Here is a 10,000-nt window from a genome sequence, read left to right on the forward strand (position 1 = left end):
CACACACACACACAACATATATATATATATATATATATATATACATATACACATATATATATACACACACGCGTGTGTACATTATGTTTGTACGTCTCTCTGTGTATGTGTGTGTACTTATGTGTGTGTGTGTGCGTGTGTGTGTGTGTGTGTGTGTGTGTGTGTGTGTGTGTGTGTGTGTGTGTGTGTGTGTGTGTGTGTGTGTGTACTTGTGTGCGTGAGTGGATATGTGTGCATATTCAAGTCGGTATACGTGCGTATGCGCACGTGCTGTATGTTGAATTGTATTGCCTCATACTCGTATGTCCGAATGTTCGTGTGAGTGTACTGACCACGCCTACGATTTCCCAAGCAATACACGTTCGGCTCTGTCCTTGTCTATTTTTTTCTTTTCTTTTTATAGCGGCGGCCAGTTCCTACCCTTTACCTTGGTACACATGATTTCCCTCACGATACCAAATACCACTGTCCAGATACTCCTTCCCTGGTACTTCCTACTCGACGTATCCTGGTACAACGCCCAGAACTGCATCAGTTCTTGATTGTCCGATCAAACATCAGTTGCAAATCGATCAATCAGAGCAAATTGTACTGCGCTTTGATACCATTATGATTCAACATCTGTGGTGGTGGAACTAGCTGGTCTAGACTCCAAGTGGCTTTTCCTGGACCGTCTTGGGCGTAGGCTTCCTCCGAGAGATTTGCGATAACTTGTGTAAGATTTCATCTGCTTAGTTATCTTTCCATCCTAAAAACGCGCTCACTGGAAATAGCTCCCATTTATACACAGCTATCCTTTCATATTTGGGCAGACTTTTCTTCGTCTCCCACAGAAACGATCCCGCGAAAGCGGGTGATTTGACCTAGTGGTTCCTTATCCTTATCTTCCTTCCGTAAAGGCACTAGTGATGCTTACCTGCCTGTGGTGGTTCTGCGAGATGGATGTCGGAAGGAATCATCTCCCCGTCCCTTGTCATCAAATTTCGTGTTGTCACACCTTGAGGGGCTGGCATTCGGTCTCCAAACTTTACTGTCTCCATTTTTCTTCCATTAGAAAAGCTGATAGCTGGCGACTGCTCATCTCGACTTCCTCTTTCTCCTCCTCCCTCCTCCTCCTCCTTCTCCTCCTCTTCTTTCTCCTCCTCCTCATACTTGCTGGTGACACGGAAACAAACCTACACTAACATCAATGCATTCTTTCCACTCTGAGAGACCCATGGAGAGAAGGGCCAAGAACCGTTGCTGCTTACTACGGGGCAGCGGGTTTCATCCCTTGAATCTCTTCTCTACAGCTGAATAAAACCACCCGGCGCTAACCAGAATAAAATACAAAAATGCGTCTCATCCCAACAAAGGGAGTCATTGAGACTACCCTAACCCTTCATAAAGGAGCAGCAATGCTTCCTAACGCTCACCATAATAACAACAGTGAAGGGCGTCACCACAGCAAAGGCGACTTTCTGACCTGACCTAACTTGACTTAATCCAACCTGACACTTCTCATGTTGAATTTTTATCTCGGCTTTCTCAGTCTTCTCCGTATCCGACAGTCACGTAGTACTCCTGTTTGGCAATGGAGGGCACTGCAAGAAACTGTTTTATCTAATTGTATTTGCTTATTTATTTATTTAGTTATCTATTTTTGTAATTTATTTTTATGTATGTGTTTATTCTTTTACTTTTTATCCACTTGTTCATTTATCACTTAATTTATCTATTTATTGTTTATTCATTTGCCTACTTATTTATCTATTTATTCAATTGTTCTTTTATTGTTTTTTATTTTTTAATCAATTGTTTTCATACTAATTATATGAGGCATATTCTCACATGCTAACCATGCGGATATTAGATTGCCATCTATTAACACGTAAGCATAGGACAATATTGTCATCGAAATTTGGGATCTGGCTGTATACATGGGGCGCGGGTACCACCTGCACACTACAAGAGGCTGCGCATGCGTGAAGACCTGTGAGTACGGGGTGCCTCCTCTACAGCTCCTTCCGCTCCCTTTCCTCCTGTTCCCTCCCTCCCACCCTCCCTCCCTCCCACCCTCCCTCCCTCCCACCCTCCCTCCCTCGCACGAAGCCCAGATTCCACCTCGGCCTTGAAGGACCACAGCCATGGCCATGACCTATATCATCTCGCACTGCCTGTCCGACTGCCTGCATGTGCCTTCAAACCTAGACCTGTCTGCCTACCTTCCTGCCCGTCTTGCCTCTTCGCCTGTTTACCTGACTGTCTACCTATCTGCCTATCTAAATGTCTGCCTGTTTAGCTGCTTGCTCTCATTCCTACTTGCCTACTTACCTGTTTGTCTGGCTGAGTGCCTGCCTGTCTCCCTCCCTGCTTGTTTGATTAATGACTGTTTGCTTTCTTGCTTGTCTGTCTGCCTGCCTGTTGTCATATTGCTAGCCAGTTTGTCTTTCTGCCTGTTTTGTTTTTTTGTCTTTTAGCCTGCCAGCCTACTTTCCTGAGTCTTTGTCTGCCTGCTTACTTCCTTGACTACCTGTCTGCCATCCTGTCCGTCATCCTGACTGAATACCTGTGTCCTGTGTGTCTGTCTGCCTATTTGTCTTCCCGTCTGCATGCCCCCTGTTTGACTGTCTCCCTGACTCTTTGTCTGCCTGCTGTCTGGTTTCCTGCGTGCTTATTTGTCTGCCTGCTTATCTGTCTGTATTTGCCACCTCCATGTCTGCCTGCCTTTCTCTTGATTGACTTCCAACTACTCAGCCTCTTTTACTTTCGCACGATGATGTAACTCTACCCGTCAACTCACATCTGTCATGTTTAGTCTTATACCTACCACAATGTACTATTGTATTATGAACAACTCCCATCCCTCTTCGGTTTGAGGAAACTTACGGGAGATCCCAAGGATCGTTGTTCTGCATGTCCCGATGGAAACTTGGAATGTTTTAGTGTAAGGATAGAACATGGATGTAGTAGGTCGGTGTCGAACTGGTTTTGTTTATTCGTGTATTTCACCTGAGTAGGGTATCAGGCGAGTCCAACAGGGTGCAATGCTCAGGTCTCAGTAGATGGCATCGTAAAGCTTGCTCTGAATGCTAACAGCTTATTCTATTCATCTATGTAGGAATTCCATTTCGGTAGAGAAGGGGTGGCAGCCAACCTCGGTTATGCCCTATTGAACCGGGTGGCACTAACTCTTTTTTTCTTTATTCTGGCTGCCGTCACGCTATTTCTTTCTTCCCCGTGGGGCAACCTCGCAGTCATCCGGAGTTCGGTCGTGGGTCCAATCCTCCCGGCCTGGCTCCCCTGCTGAAGAACCTTCGTTGATGCCCTTGTTCTTTAGCTTCGCTAGCGACCCACACCTTTGCTTGCAAGAACTTGCCCCATTGACGGTTAGATTTCAATACACGTGCCCATTTTACTCAATCGCGCGCGTGTGTTTGTGTATGTGTTTGTGTTTGTGTGTGTGTGTGTGTGTGTGTGTGTGTGTGTGTGTGTGTGTGTCTGTGTGTTTGTGTGTGTGTGTGTGTCTGTGTGTTTGTGTGTGTGTGTGTGTGTGTGTGTGTTTGTGTGTGTGTGTGTGTGTGTGTGTGTGTGTGTGTGTGTGTGTGTGTGTGTGTTTGTGTGTGCGTGCGTGTGTGTGTGTGTGTGTGTGTGTGTGTGTGTGTGTGTTTGTTTTTGAGTTTATTTGTGTATAGCCCTTTATTGTCCATAGGGAGCATTTGGACACATTACGTAAATTTATCATGAATAACGCCAAGCAATTTCATTCAGTCCAGAGGGGACCCCAGGGCTGGGAGGATCTATTTTGATTGAACTATCTCCGATTTTATTCTAGCTGGCGCCAGGTGATTTCATTCAGCTTAGAGGAACTCGTGGACAAGAAAAGGGATGACGTGTAACGTAGGAGTGTGCTTAGACGTGATTGTTTTTTTTTTTCAATAAACTTTGACATTGTTACCCCTTTATTGTTTGCTCTCGACCTCCACTTGTACTATTTCCTTCCAATTGAATGTCCGCCTTTTTGCCTTCCCCCCCTCCCCTACAAGTCCTCCCCGCCCGTTCTCAGCCCCGCCTCCCGCCATTCCTTCCGGTACGGCTGTCCAAGAACAATAGGAATTGGTTTCAAACAGTAAAAGACAGGAAATCCGCTTTCCCAGAACATCCATAACAAATCACATTAACCATGATGAAACGGCAGGATTTCGTCATTATTTCAGGCCCACCCTAACGACCGCTTGCCTGCAGTCAGTTCATTACCGTGACAAAGGGAGGAGTGGTGTGGGGGGGGGGCGTGGAGATGAATAAGATAGCCTGGCGGAAGCTGGGATAAAGGGAGAAGTGTTATTCGGTTTCATGGGAAAGGTTGATTAAAGTAGTGATTTATGTTAATGTTCAAATGAAAAATACAATGTCAAACGCGTGCATAGCAACACCCGTAGCCTCTGGACACCTTGATCTAGCCAGACCAGTTATGCACATGCACATGTATGGAAACCGGAGAGACAAATGGACGACAATCACGTATGTTACCCAGAGTGCCCACGGCAAGGTCAATCGCTGGATGTATTTTTTTTTTTTAATCAACCATACTTCCTCCTCCTACGCCAAGTGTTCTTCATCACCTTTCTCATACAGTAGGATGCTGTTGACCTTGTTACATACACATATTTAGAATTCTTTCCCGACAGGTTCCCTTCATCCGAGTTCGGTTACATCGAATGCACTTCGGTCGTGGGGTGACGCCATCTTCCCCTCGTGACATGACGACGTTGCCCGTGCAGCTTTCCACGTGTCCTAATGCTTTCTGTCCGTACATCAAAGATGGTTAGGTTAGGTTAGGTTAGTTCGGTGGGTTAATATTCGGAGAAGGGACCCGTTGAGAAATAATTGTATTCTTGCGTTATGTATACGTACACCATCTATTGCGGGGATTCTCAACCTGGGGGTTCGAGAACTTCCAGGGGTTAGCAGGAAGTTCCCCCCAGGGGCTACTTTGGTGGCTGAAGTTCAACATTGGTTGGCTGTAAAGTAACTACACTTTTATAAATTCATATTTCGTGTCATTACAAATCCCTTGTGACGTTCATGCTTAGACTGAATAAAGTCATTATAGTTTTAACTATTTTATGACAGCCATTACAGTACCAGTGTATATTGAATTCGTCTTAATATATCAACCAATCTCTTTTTGGTGTCAGGTGAATTAGTGTACAGGGAAATGGTCTTATAATTCAGGGGTTACTTAACGGAAGAAGGTTGAATACCGCATATGCATTGCCACAGAGATGAACAAAATAGACAGGACAAACAAAAAGAACGGCAGTGAATGTGAAAATGTTACTTTTTTAGCGATAAGGTCTTTATATTTTGATGAAGTTGGTCCTTCAGCTCCATCATTGAATTTCAATCCCCGGCCTTCCTTCACATAACGCACGAGTGAAATTATTATAGTGAGTATTGGGAAGTGTCCTTGAAAACTAACTCCACCTTCTATAGCGGGTGGCGCATTTTCTTTTCATTCCGTTGACGCCGGGCGATTCTGTTCGTCCCCACAGGAGCAATCGGGAAATGGCACACTTCGATGAAGCTTCCCAAACTGTATTGTGACACTTTATATACTATTCTGACCAACACCATGCTATTCTGATCGCGGGGGCTAAAGGGCTAGACATCATGTAACCAATGTCTCCGAACTACGGGAGGTCCTTGTCGGTAATATCGATCTTGCAGACCATCTGGGCCCTATCTTCCAAAGCACCCCACTCTGTGTTCTCGTGGTGTCGTCATGTCGCCTACATAGATGGTGCACTTTGGTTCTTTCTCGTTGTTTCTTCTTAGCTAGTTCTACCATCCAGGGCATTGTATATGTATAATTATGTATATTACAAAGGATTACAAAGGCTGAGCATGCCGACAGGAGACCTTTTGGTCCATAACTACGTCGGAAACGAAAAAAAAAAAAAAAGAATGATAAATGAAAATAAATAAATGAATAAATAAATAAATAGAATAGATAAAAATTATAATATTATGAATAATAATAAATAAAATAGATAAATGCATAGATATATTTAGATAATAAACAAACAGGTTAATAGTAAATAATAATCAATCGACGGATACATTATATTAAATTAAAAACAAGCAAATGATAAGAAACAAACAGACAAATAACAACAAACAAACAAATAATATAAAATAAACGGGAGGCATTACAGCATCTTGCTTAGGTGTTTATCTAAACGAATTTTAAAGCTTCGAACTGAACTACATTGCACTACCTCTGCAGGAAGCTTATTCCATTTATTAACTGCACGGTTGGCGAGGTTGTTTCTACCCACCTCCAAATTAAATCTATTTCCTGACAGTTTGAGACCATTATTTCTTATCTGATTCTCATTCAGATGTTGTCAATTCCCTTTAGAATCTTAAAGACCTGTATCAATTCACCTCTGAGCCTACCCTTTTTTAGGGAAAACAGATTCATATGTTTTAGTTGATTTTTCATATGATTTATTTTTTATATTTGGAATTAGTTTTGTGGCTCGCCGTTGTATATTTACCAATCTGTCAATGTCTTTAATGAGATTCGGCGACCATATGAAAACAGCATATTCCAAATGTGGACGAACTAACGATTTGCCTTTGTCTTTCAACTAACGATTTATATATCTTGTTAATGAGAGATGGACTTTTGAAGTCAAAAGATCGCTCAATCAGTCCTAGAATCTTATTTGCTTTCTCAGAGGCTGAAATACACTGCTTAGATGATTTGAGATCGTTACTGATAATTACGCCAAGATCCTTTTCACTATCCACTTTTGTTAACGAATTTCCAAATAACTTGTAATCATACATACTGTTATTTTTACCTATGTGCATAACCTTGCATTTACTTGTGTTGAATTTCATTAGCCACTTTTCAGACCATTGATGTAATTTATCTAAATCTACTTGAATATCTAATTGATTTAAGTGATCATTTGCCATTCCGCATATTTTTGTATCAGCAAATTTGGAGACGATAGATTTTAGTCCATATATTGTCTATATTGTTTATACTATGAATAGAAGTGACTTAAGAACGGAACCTTGAGGAACTCCACTTGTAACATTTTTCCATCTAGAAGTTTTTCCATTTAAAATATCTCTCTGTTTTCGATCATTCAACTAATTACTAGTCCAACTTAATAGGCTACCACTTACTTCGTGTGAAGCTAATTTAGTAAGTAGCCTTTCGTGGGGGACGGTATCAAAAGCTTTTGCAAAGTCTAGATATATTAAATCTATATTGTTTCTTTTGTCATAATTCGAGATAAATGTGTTGTAGAATTCGAGTAAGTTGGTCACGCAAGAATATTTCCGTCTGAATCCATGTTGGCTATCATTTATCAGTTACTCTCTAAATGATGTCCGATAGCATCTCTGATGATAGTTTCCATAATTTTTCCTACGATTGAATTCAAGCTTATAGGCCTGTAGTTATTTTGTTTCTTTTTGTCACCATTTTTGAATATGGGAGTAACGTTGGCTGGCTTCCATTCTCTTGGGGCATCTCCGGATAGTGTCTATGACAGAACGTCGAAAGATAGAATGTCGAATGGTCAAAATGTCGACACGACAGATGGTCGAATGCGACATAGTGTCGAAATATGCATTTCACTAATTATTCGGTCATGTGTGCCTTTTATATTAGTGGCACTTGACTAATCATGACTAAAAGAGGTTGTTTGAATATGGATATTGTTTGAAAGAAAATCTAACTCGGCAATAAAGACCGATATTTCCCAAATCACTCGACCCATCATGACCGCCCGGCATGACTTTCTTCTTTAACAACAATGAAGATAAAACAACTTAAACAACAGTCACTTATACCAGTTCAATTGCAATTAAATTAATTAAAGGACTATTAATGAAACCACAGTGAATTGCGATTGCCTTATTGGAGTTGATAATGGAATCACACAAAACAAAGTTTAACGTTTATTTCTATGTAAACTGTATTATCGAAGACACATCAATGATTGAACGAAGACACATCAATGATTGAATGATTACCTTATTCCAGTTGGTGATGAAATCACACAAAACAAAGTTTTATGTTTATTTGATAATCGATTTTATATGTAAACTTTTTTCACATTTATTTATACATAGATTTAAATAAACAAGTATTGGTACAAATGGGTGTTATAAATTATATAAAAAAAATCAACATGTACGGTAATATTAAAAGTTAGACCTTCAATATATTCCTGAATGGATCGGTCCTCATACTGAGAAACAATGCACGATATCCGTTTATTCGTTGATTTAACTGACTTCCTTGGTTTAGATGGCCCATGTCCAGCGATGAGTTGTGAGAGAACAGTTTCTGTGTGGGCTTGTTCATTTTGTAGACGAAGTATATATTCGTAGATACTTGGGTGAGCCTTGCCAATGACCACTTGAAAGCGCCGATGCCATCCTTCAAGGTGGTTTGTCGTTCTCGGATCTTCCTGGATTACATGGTAATAAACACACCATACCTCCGGTGGAAAACTTGGAGGCTAGATGTACTGGTGTTTGTTGATTGGTATTGATAGTATCCGATGTATGTTTCTCTGATGTTATTTACGAAAGGGTCACATTCATGAAGCACATCTGAAATAAGTTCATGAAAGGCTCTTGAGATGTCGGAAGGGGGAACAAAAGCCCAAAGTAGTGAACTGTTTAAGTCTCTGCAAAACCATTGTCGTTCACGTACATTTCACGCAAACCCAAATCGACACCCTTTCTCCAGTGCGCTTGAACAAAGTGAAAGAAACGGATTTCGACCTTCTGCACATACAGGATATCCTTTGCAGCTTCCATCGCAGCATGCTCAAAGTCACTTCTGTAAATATCGACTCTGAGATCCAGACCGCTTTGTGATGCAGCTTCTTGGATGGCTGAGAAGATACGACAATAAGCGTCTTTTTTTTTTTTTTTTTTTTTTTGGTTGTCAACACGAAAAGGAGAGGCAGTATTTATCCCATCACTGGTGCATGCAGGGTGTAGAGTTGATAAAACAATCCCCGGGAGACGTCAAAGGTGCCATCGCCGTACCAAACCGAAGAGTTTGATAAATTTCTCAGGTTGTTGTTTGAAGAAAACACTATGATCCAATCATTGTTGCCAAAACTGATATCAGCAATGATCCAAGGGCCCCCTTGTTTTGTCTTGATGTAAGGATAAGGTAGGGTAAGGTCTGTAACGCTACGAGGTAAGCCCGGCTGGTTTTTACGACGCTGCCTCTGAATCATCCTGTTGATGCTCGACTCTTCCGGAAGATATCTACGAACCTCTTCTGGAAGATGGCTGGAGAGTTCTTGGCATATTATCCGCGACGTCCCTTCCAAAGTTTCTTTGGCGATGCGTCTAATCCTGGACATCGATTGCTGGACCTCAGCCCTTGCAGGATTTGGTCCATGTATATTGTGACCTTTTGTGGTTACTATCACATCATCAACAATTACAGCTTTTCCTGTACAGGCACGGTCCTCGCAGCGCCAGTATATTTTTTCCTTAACACACTTGTTTTTGGTGTAAAGAAAACCTTCATATGAAAGATTTTTTCCTCTTTTTTGAGCAACGAAGAATTCTGCCATGTTTTCTTTGTATTGTATTCGAATGAATGTAGTTCAAGAATTGGTTTTGAAATTAGAATATTCATTTTATGTACAGTCAAGAAAGTTTTTTCCTCCTTTTTGAGCAACAAAGAATTCTGCCATGTTTTCTTTGTATTGTATTCGAATTAATGTAGTTCAAGAATTTATTTTGAAATTAGAATATTCATTTTATGTAGTCAAGAAAGTTAATGAGGAAAGGGCACCAATTTTTTGGTGGATATTTCAGTTATTGTTGTTGAGCGTGAACACAGCTTTGCATTTTTTGGTGATTTTATGTACATAATCACGTCGATATCTGAATTTTAGACATTTTGTCGCAGTCGACATTCTGTCGTTTCGACGTTCTGTCTTTCGACATTGTGTGGTGC

This window comes from Oratosquilla oratoria, chromosome 16 (assembly GCF_046742065.1).
Source record: "Oratosquilla oratoria isolate Oo_2021 chromosome 16, ASM4674206v1, whole genome shotgun sequence".
Taxonomy (NCBI): domain Eukaryota; kingdom Metazoa; phylum Arthropoda; class Malacostraca; order Stomatopoda; family Squillidae; genus Oratosquilla; species Oratosquilla oratoria.